This window comes from Canis lupus, chromosome 36 (genome assembly GCF_003254725.2).
Source record: "Canis lupus dingo isolate Sandy chromosome 36, ASM325472v2, whole genome shotgun sequence".
NCBI classification, from domain to species: Eukaryota; Metazoa; Chordata; class Mammalia; order Carnivora; family Canidae; genus Canis; species Canis lupus.
The window spans coordinates 30,988,204-30,999,112 of NC_064278.1; the positions used below are offsets into that span (position 1 = coordinate 30,988,204).

Genomic DNA, 10,909 nt, shown 5'->3' on the forward strand with positions numbered 1-10,909 from the left:
TTATTAAATTTGTAAGAAATATTTTTTCTACAAAAAGGTACAGAACAGATGACTACTTAATGTTATTTGCCTTCCCAGTTTTGTTACTGACCACTAAGATTCAGCGTAGACGTGCCATAAGCACACTGAACACAGGATCAGCGACTTAGGGTAGGATAAAGGGAGTGCGGGAGATACATAATGATGTGTATGTGCAAAAGCCCCATTTTCAGTCCCCTCCTGTATTCAGCTTGACAAGTATTTGATGGGCTTCCAGGATGGCCCCACTCCTCCAAGAGGTGCCTTATGCCTGCCTTCAACAGCTATTCTCAATGATAAGGCACGACTTGCACACATGGAACAATGAAATATAGATTAGATACTAAAATGAGTAGTATCATAAAGGTTATAAAGCATAAATTTAACAAATCGTGTCAAATGATAAGATTTAGAGCCATACACATGCAAGGGCCAGCTGAAAAAAAAAATCTTAATATATCTCAAAATGCCATACTCTACTAATCTGCAAAAAAAGTAAAACTCCAACAGCTTTTGGTCACTTTATTTTAGGCATCTAGTTTACTTATGATTTCTAAACTAAACTGGAAATCCACTACCTAGGTTTCTTCCACTTGAATTTTAAATGTAATATTTACAGAATAATTTTTCAAACATCTCAAAGATACAAAATTATGAGTCTCACCTTTATGAGACCAAACCATTCAGAGATCCCTAAAGTCGAGGTCACACATGTGCGAGAGGCGCAGAGCAAGGGCCCTGCAGGTGTCAGCAGAGTCCACAGCCCGTAGAAGAGAAGATGAGAGAAGAAAGGATGCCCTCTGCTGTTCCGGGGCGAGCAGGAGGCCCCGCTGGAAACAGGTGTGAGCTGCTTCCCTCTAGTTTTCCAGCCCTGGTTCCAGAGTGTCGGGACCAGTTCACGAGCACACACACGTGGCTCAGGTGACTGCACCCAAGTTGGGTCTGTGCCTCTCTCCTCTGCCAGACACAGAGGTGAGGCCTGCTCATCTCCGCTTGTGCTGACCTCGTTCCTATTTGAAATTCTAGTACCTGAAAGTGAAAGAAGACGTGTTTTCCTGAGGATAATCATGGAGTTATTATTAAAACCCTTTACAGGCGAGATCTGCCGGTCAATTCTGTAACTGCCTGGTGGCAAAATGAGAGGGATCCCCCTGCCTTGTCACCATCCCTTTAGCCTTTGGCCCCACCAGAAACCACAGGAAATCACTCAGGACACTCAGGTGACAGGAGCTCCAGTGCTTGGGAACTGGAGCTCCTGTCACCTATTGGCCTACTTGATTCAAACAGCTCCACAAACCACAGGTATTCTTGCCATTAATCATTCACAGGCATTTTTGCCGCCTGCTCTTAGTGCCTGAGGGTACGGTCATCACCAAAGAGCAGTTTAATACGTAGCCAGGAGCTCCCTGGGGCCTGGACTGCCTGATTTCAAATCCTAGCTGCCCTGCTCACTAGTTAGCGCCATGAGCTTGGGAGAGTCACTCCAAGTCTCGTCTCCTTTCTTTCATCCATACGATTGGAATAATATTTCCAGCTACCTCGTGGGGTTGTGTATGCTAACACATCATAGAACCGTGCCCGCAGTAAGTACTATACAATAGATTACTAGCATCAACATTATTTGTTATTTTATTACTATTTCATTTCTTCATTTCAGCCTATTATGTGTTGCTACGATGCTTTACGCAAAACAAAGTTTTTTTAGGTTGGAGTAATTTAAAATGTACTAGAGTATCCAGAAATTATTAAGAACTATGTATCTATGGGAAGAAAATAATACAACTTTGCTGATAAATACAAAAGAAGTCTTGAGGAAATTGAGTTACACAATGTTTATGAATATAAAAAACGAATATTATAATCATGTAGTATCAATATAAATGTTTTTATTTAAAAGTAACAATAAATCTAGTTCAAGCTGACTTTAAACCTAAAGAGAATTGGGTGGCATAGTTGGTTAAGTCTCTGACTCTTGGTTTCAGCTCAAGTCATGACCTCAGGATGCTGAGACAGACAGCCCTGCAACCGGCTCCATGTTCAGCACAGAGACCACTTGAGATTCTCTCTCCCTCTCCCCCTCCCGCTCTTGCTCTCATGCTCTTTCTCTCTCTAAAGTAAATATATAACTCTTTAAAAAAAATTAAAAATAAAAATAAAATAAAACCTAAAGAGAATTTGGTGAATCTCGTAACTAAAAAATTCACACATATCAAATAAACTCTGATCCAGCGGTCCAACAGTGACACAAAATGCACAAATTCTTTCTATCTCAGTTCTTCGCCTGTATCTTCCCCCCAAAGCCACAAGCATGGACTTCTTTTCCCAGCATCCCCAGAGACTACTAAGATGCCCTCTAATTGGAAACCCGTATAACTGGGTCACTAACCCACCATCTGTGTGGCAAGAAAAATGGAATGTGCTGATTGGCTTAGCTCCCCTGAAATCATACGGGTCTCCAAATGAAGAAAAAGGCCTGATGCAAGTGGGATAGGTAAGATATATTCTAAGAAGACGCACAACAAATATTGATCCACCTAAAATTAACTTGTAGGCAAATGAAATCCAACTAAAATTCCCATCTAATTTTGGAGGGTCATTTAAGAATTGTAATCATTGAGAAATTTAGAAAAATGCACATGGAGGATGCCTCGGTGGCTCAGAGGTTGAGCATCTGTCTGCCTTAGGCCCAGGGCATGATCCTGGAGTCCTGGGAGCAAGTCTTACGTCAGGCTCCCTGCATGGAGCCTGCTTCTCCCTCTGCCTATGTCTCTGCCTCTCTCATGAATAAATAAATTAAACATTAAAAAAAAAGAAAAATGCACATGGAAAACAAAAGTTAATTTGAGGAAAAATACAGCAGTAATATTGGATATCTATTTGATCTACCATATATAAAAACATACAAAGTTATGATAATTAAAACAGTGTAGTACAGGTGTAAAAGTAGAAAGATAAATCATTCAATAAGTAATAGTATAATTGAATAACCACTTAAAAAACCTAAATTTTAGATTTTCCATTCAGACTGCATTTTAGATATAAATGGAGAGTTAAGTCAAAAAAAAAATAAGCCATTAAAAATGAGTATTTTTAAATGTAACCATTTAAAAAAATAAATAAAAGGACAAGTTAAAAAAAAGATAATCTTTTTGCATACTTAAATGAATGTGTTAAACTTTTCCGTAGCAAACTGGAAAAAATAAATAAATAAAAATTAATATTTATGAGTAAATATGATTTTTCTTAATTAGGAAGGGCTTCCTTTACATAAAAACAATTAAAAAATGAAAATGAAGAGACTGTTAGATATGACTACTTAAAAGAATCAAATTAAAATACTTTTACCTAAATCAAATTTTGTAACAAAGTCAAAAGGTAAACCACATTCCAAGAAAAACAACTGCCTTAAACTTAACAAGGCATAGAAATAAATAATTCTAAGAGATTAGTTAAAACAAAAATGTAAAAGAAAATTGAGTGGCTCAGTGGTTTAGCTCCTGCCTTCAGCCCAGGTCGTGATCCTGGAGTCCCGGGATCAAATCCTGCATCGGGCTCCCTGCATGGAGCCTGCTTCTCCCTCTGCCTGTGTCTCTGCCTCTCTCTCTCTCTCTCTCTCTCTCTCTCTGTGTGTTTGTCTCTCATGAATAAATAAATAAAATCTTTTTTAAAAAAGAAAATTTATAAAAGCCTATACTTCATAAAAGGATATTCATAATTAACATGAAAAAGCTGTTAATTTTGCAAGCTGACAAAGAGATAAGTATTAAAGTGATAAAGTATCCTTTAAGGCATAAAAAGAGCAAAAATTAAAATACATATAATAACGTCTTGGGGGATCCCTGGGTGGCGCAGCGGTTTGGCGCCTGCCTTTGGCCCAGGGCGCGATCCTGGAGACCCGGAATCGAATCCCACATCAGGCTCCCGGCGCATGGAGCCTGCTTCTCCCTCTGCCTATGTCTCTGCCTCTCTCTCTCTCTCTGTGGCTATCATAAATAAATAAAAATTAAAAAAAAAATAACGTCTTGGTCAGTTTGGTCTGCTATATGTAAGTGCCTTAGACTGGGTAGCTTATAAACAACAGGAATATATTTCTCACAGTTTTGACGTTAGAAGTCTGAGACCAGGGTGCTAACATGCTCATGTTCAGGTAATCGCCCCCTTCCAGGCTGTTGACTGTAGACCTTTCGTATCTCACATGGTGGAAAAGAGTAAGCTAGCTCTCTGGTGGCTTATCAGGGCACTAACTCCAGTCATGAGGGCTCCCTCCTCATGACCTAAATACCATCCAAAGGCCCCACCCCCAATCATATTGTGGATTTGATTTCAACACATGAATGCGGGGTGGGCAAACATTTAGTCCATAATACTTGGTATACAATAAGGCAGTATTGTCATATAAACATAATAGGACTATATGTTTTGATTAAATTTCCTACAGAAAAATAGTTAACAATCTCTCAATAATCTTAAATATTATAATTCTTTGACACAATAATTTCTATTTTAATAACCTATCCTAAAGATGTCAATAAAAAAGATTCTATTTTATTATTATTTTTTGGTATTTTTTTATTGGAGTTCGATTTGCCAACATATAGCATAACACCCAGTGCTCATCCTGTGAGGTGCCCCCCTCAGTGCCCATCACCCAGTCACCCCCACCCCCTGCCCACCTCCCTTTCCACTACTCCTTGTTCATTTCTCAGAGTTAGGTGTCTCTCATATTCACTTCCCTCTCTGATATTTCCCACTCATTTTCTCTCCTCTCCCCTTTATTCCCTTTCACCAATTTTTATATTCCCTAAATGAGTGAGACCATATAATGTTTGTCCTTCTCTGATGGACTTACTTCACTCAGCATAACACCCTCCAGGTCCCTCCACGTCGAAGCACATGGTGGGTATTTGTCGTTTCTAATGGCTGAGGAACATCCCACTGTATCCATAGACCACAGCTTCTCTATCCATCATCTGTCGATGGACACCGAGGCTCTTTCCACAGTTTGGCTATTGTGGACATTGCTGCTAGAAACATCGGGGTGCAGGTGTCCCGGCGTTTCACCGCATCTGTATCTTTGGGGTAAATCCCCAACAGTGCAATTGCTGGGCCGTAGGGCAGGTCTATTTTTAACTCTTTGAGGAACCTCCACACAGTTTCCCAGAGTGGCTGCACCAGTTCACATTCCCAACAGTGCAGGAGGGTTCCCCTTTCTCCACATCCTCTGTAACATTTGTTGTTTCCCGTCTTGTTAATTTTCCCCATTCTCACTGGTGTGAGGTGGGATCTCATTGTGGTTTTGATTTGTATTTCCCTGAAGGCCAGTGATGCAGAGCATTTTCTCATCTGTTTGTTGGCGAAAAAAGATTTATGCAAAAATATTCACCATATCAGTATCAAATAAAAAATAAAAAATATGTTCCATAATAAGGGAACTAGAAAATAAATTAAGGTTATATCTATATTATTCAATAATCTGCAAAAGCTAAATATACATATAAAGAGTATATACAAGTGTGAGAAAATTCTAAAAGTTGAAAGAAAAAACATATAACACATGTTTGTATGTTCATGTCTGTGGGGTGTGTGTGTGTGTGTGTGTGTAACTTCACTGAAGGAAACTGAAGAAAAATGAACAAAAATTGTTAACAGAGCCCCTGGTTTAGAATACAGGTGATTTTTATTTTCTTATTTATAAGAATTTTCTATAGTACCTACTTTAAAATAATATAATGAAATCAAAAGTACTTTTAATATATTAGAAAAGCTTTCATTTACAGTTAGATTATTATGTGTTATTTGCAAAATAATTCTTTTATAAAGAAAATATTTAATCATTAAACACATTATATATAAATACCTATTCTCATGCATCAGGTTTCTTTACAATAATGAACATTCACAAAATACAGTAAAGAAGTATGTTTTAGTCATTATCAATCCTGAAAAAAAAATGTGACCAAAAAGAAGCTCCCCAAAATACTTCTTAAATATAATTCATAGTCTTTTACTAGTTTTAATATTACTTTTTGATTACTTTTACAATGCTAAAACATAAGAATTGTTTTAAAAAAAATGAATTCGATGATTGAGAAATTGGAGAGAGCTACCAGCTAATTTTTGGGGACTTTTTGCATAACAGAAATAATGTGCATCAGATTTCCAAAATAATGTACAACATTAATGTAATAATACAGATGTGTAGTACTTAGATTTGAGCAAGTTGAGCTGCATCACTTTATCTTCCAGAATTTCCCAACCTCCCATTTGAACATTTTGGGAACTAGTGTTGAGTCTAGTGCTCAAAGGATTTGGATTGCAAAAATAAATTTGTGATTCCATTTTATAGATAGTTATTGAAAACACACATGCATACACATACACACATTATTACATAAAGCACACCTCAAACCCCTTTTAGAAGAAATATGCTAGACATGACAAGTACACGGACAGTACCAAACCTCAAAGCCACGGAAATGTATTCAGAGTAAGGACCCCTGGTTGAATTAAGGAGGCCATCAAAAATGTACAAATTCATAGATAATGGCTTTGTTGTAGATTCCAAAGTACTTAATTTCATCCTTGATGATAAGCACATTTTAGTAAATAAAAAGTGTTTCAGAATTTTTGGGGCGACTTCCTCGACTCACTCTCTTTCCCCCGTGAGTCATGGAACCTCGCCCGAGGGTGCCTGCAATAAAATCTGTTCTTGGACCCTCAAAAAAAAAAAAAAGAATTTTATATGCTGTTCTTCTTTTATGCTGATAAAATACAATATGTCAAAGAAACACGCAATTAAGTTTTCAGAACATTCAGTTAAAACATTTAAGAACTCTCATTTAAAGAAAGTCATAATGATTCTTAACTAAATTCCATGGATTGATTTCATAGATCTGAATAAACATTTTGATTTCATGAACTTTAAGTATTGATAGTTTTCTCTCTAAAAGTTTTAAAGAAATGCAGGTGTCCTAGTGGTTATCTTTGTATTTGCTCAAGACAGAAGACTGGAAGATTTGCTTCTCTCAGAGAAATTAGTTCTATAATCTTAATGTCACCTTGGCAGTAATAGAAAGTAGTTTTTCTCTTTTTGCCACACATACTATTTCAAATGTTCATTAATTCCTACAATTGCTTAAGAACAAACTGACAGGGACACCCAGGTGGCTCAGCGGTTGAGCGTCTGCCTTCGGCCCAGAGTGTGACTCTGGAGTCCTAGGATCGAGTCCCACATCAGGCTCCTTGCAGGGAGCCTGCTTCTCCCTCTCTCTGTGTCTCTGCTTCTCTCTCTGGGTCTATCATGAATAGATAAATAAGATATATTTTTAAAAAATAACAAAATGATAAAATCCATAAAATTTTGAGACATACTTGAAATCTCTTATTTCATTCCTGGCATCTCTCTCCCCATAACTTTATTATTACATTTGATTTTAAATTTAAATTTAATGAAGGATATATTTTTTGGAGTAGGTGTTATTCTCTTTCTAGAAATACTTTAGACATACAATACAATGTGGTTGTAAGCCACACTCAAAGAAACTCGCTTGAAAATTATGACTCATTGTATGGACAAGGTCCTTTCTCTTCATCATGGCCTGAATTTTTATATTTGATAAAATTTTTCCTCATTCTCAACTACTGAAAAATTTTGGTTTTGTTTTTTCTTTTTCATATGGACAATTAAGCTTTTTTGCTTAAAAAGATAGCTTATTATATCCTATAATGTTCCAAATCTTAGATTACATAAAATCATATTTTTAATAATATTGATAAAAGAAAATAAAAAGTTCTTGTAGTAACTCAAAGAATGATTAATTTCATCTTAATTTTAATATCATTAATTTTTCTAGATAAATCAATAACAAAAAGTGTATACTATAATGCTTATTTTTATTACTACATTTTAATCTAAGGGCCTTAAAATGCCCAAAGAATTCTCCTATTCAGACTGATAGATACATAAATAAATACAATTGTCAATAATTGACAATTGTTAAATGAAAATTATTACCTCATTTTGAAAGAAGCAACTATAGCCAGGGACAATTTGGACAGCTGATTATAGCTTTCAGCATTAGCCCCAGGTTTTCTGGCTTCCAGGTAAATTTCATGAAGACTACTACTTCCAATGAACTAACTCCTAGTCTTACACCTGTGACTTTAGTGTGTGACTTCAAACAAATCATTAAATCTCTGAGTCTTAATTTCCCCAACGATACAGTGAAGAAACCAAACTAGACTATTTTAAACATTTGTTTTCAGTTCTTTTTAAAAATGTTTTATTTATTCATGAGACACACACAGAGAGAGAGGCAGAGACACTGGCAGAGGGAGAAGCAGCCCCCCCACCCCACCCCCAGGACTCCATACCAGAACTCCAGGATCATGACCTGAGCCTAAGGCAGGCACTAAACCACCCAGCCACCTAGGTGTCCCTCAGTTCTAGGATAATATGATCCTAATAAAAAAAAAATCTAGTCATATCGCCACAAAAACTGCTTCTAAGCTATTTCATGAAAAGGAACTTCTAAAAGATTTTACTAGGAGGATTCTGTTTAGTTGTTTTGTTTTGTTTTCATTCTTTCTGTCTTGGAATGGGCTTTGGCTTAATCAGATTAATCAGGTCATTAGTTTCTTCTTTTTTCCTTCATCTCTATGTTTTGTTGTATGTCTATTTCTATTTTTTTTTTTTTTAGATTTTACTTATTTATTTCAGACAGGGAGAGAGAGAGGAAGAAGAGAACTTAAGAAAGATCATCATTTTTATCCACACCATCATATACAAGAACTATAAAACACTTAGCTCTCTACCTTTCTGCCATCTTCTATGTTATTTTTATCTGATATTCTAGTTCTACTTTATTTTTAAACTCTCCAAAATGTAACCATTTTACACAGTTGATTATTTGGTTAACCCACATCTTTACCACCTATTTGTTTCCATTTGCTTCTCTCATTCCCTTTCTTCCTTCCAGGTTCAATTGTCTTCTAATAATTCTCTCCTCAGTAATCTGTGGGGGGGTATCCTTCCAGTCCTTATTTATCTCAAAATATCTTTATTTTTCCCCTCCACTTTGTCCATAGTACTCCTCTTTACTTGCTTTTAAGGTTTCTTTGCTTTTCATAGTCTATCATCTCACTCTGATATTTCTAGGTGGGGATGTAATTTTATTCTGTGCCATTTGATATCATAGCTTTTCTTCTTTACATCTGCTAAGTTCTCCACCAATAACTTGTTTTACTCTTGCTATTTTTTTTTCATTTTCCCCACTGAGATTCCCATTAGATATACATTTAACACCCATGTACTATCTTTTATATCTGACTCACTTTTATATTTTTCATCTCTTTTTCTCTGTGCTACAGTCTAGATGATTTCCTGAGATCTGACACAAAATCACTCTTGAACTATGTCTCTTTATAAATTATTTCTCATTTTCTTATAGTTTATTTCATATTGTCCTCTTGTTTCATTGTGATTTCTGCTCCTTTATCTTTTTGGACAATTTTAATATACTTATAGATTATTCAGATTATTATTCTCTACTCTTGAGAGTGCTAATCCTCCTGTTTGTGATGCCTGCTTACTCTCCTCACAATGGTTCATGCTAATGTAGTTTATGACTTTTAATTTTAAGTCCTTCAGTGGGTTTGTGTTTTCCACAAGAGTCCTACATTCCCCCAGTTATCCTGACAGATCAATTTTGCACTTCTTTTTCTGACAGAATCTTAATGGTTTTTGACTGGTTTTTATTCCAATTTCTCAGCCTGTATCTCCTACACCATTCAGGAAGTATCAATTGAAACCCCATGTGTAACAGACCCAGGGTTTCAGGTTCTTACTGGTATCCTTTTTTTTTTTTGCCATTTGAAGCCAAAACAGAGAGCAAATTATTAGGCTGCTTCCCAGGGTTTGTGTACAGAGTGTTTCTAGCTGCATTTTTGCAAGCAGACCACTACTTTAAAGCACTGATTTTTTAAATTAATTTATTTTTTTATTGGAGTTCAATTTGCCAACATATGACATAACACCCAGTGCTCATCCCATCAAGTGCCCTACTCAGTGCCTGTCACCCAGTCACCCCCACGCCCCGTCCACCTCCCTTTCCTCTACACCCTGTTAGTTTCCCAGAGTTAGGAGTCTCTTATGTTCTGTCTCCCTTTCTGATATTTCCCACTCATTTTCTCTCCTTTCCCCTTTATTCCCTTTCACTATTTATTATATTTCCCAAATGAATGAGACCATATAACGTCTGTCCTTCTCCAATTGACTTATTTCACTCAGCATAATACCCTCCAGTTCCATCCACCTTGAAGCAAATGGTGAGTATTTGTTGTTTCCAATGGCTGAGGAATATCCCAGTGTATACCTAGACCATAGCTTCCTTACCCATCATCTGTCGATGGGCACCGAGGCTCCTCCCACAGTTTGGCTATTGTGGACATTGCTGCTATAAACATTGGGGTGCAGGTGTCCTGCTGTTTCCCTGCATCTGTATCTATGGGGTAAATCCCCAGCAGTGCATTTGCTGGGTCATAGGGCAGATCTATTTTTAACTCTGAGGACCCTCCACACAGTTTCCCAGAGTGGCTGCACCAGGTCACATTCCCACCAAAAGTGCAGGAGGGTTGCCCTTTCTCCGCATCCTCTCCAACATTTGTGGTTTCCTGCCTTGCTAATTTTCCCCATTCTCACTGGTGTGAGGTGGGATCTCATTGTGGTTTTGATTTGTATTTCCCTGATGGCAAGTGATGCGGAGCATTTTCTCATGTGCTTGTTGGCCATGTCTACGTCTTCCTCTGTGAGATTTCTGTTCATGTCTTTTGCCCATTTCATGATTGGATTGTTTGTTTCTTTGCTTTGAGTTTAATAAGTTTCTTTATAGAT

At 37.0% G+C, this 10,909-nt stretch overlaps 1 long non-coding RNA gene across 1 annotated transcript; it reads left to right on the top strand.

The window, feature by feature from the left end:
- The first annotated feature begins 1,312 nt into the window (after positions 1-1,312).
- On the top strand, positions 1,313-2,192 carry LOC125754434 (uncharacterized). The gene is made up of 2 exons (XR_007408634.1): positions 1,313-1,601; positions 2,001-2,192. It is a non-coding gene; the product is annotated as an uncharacterized LOC125754434 (long non-coding RNA).
- Positions 2,193-10,909: the final 8,717 nt, after the last annotated feature.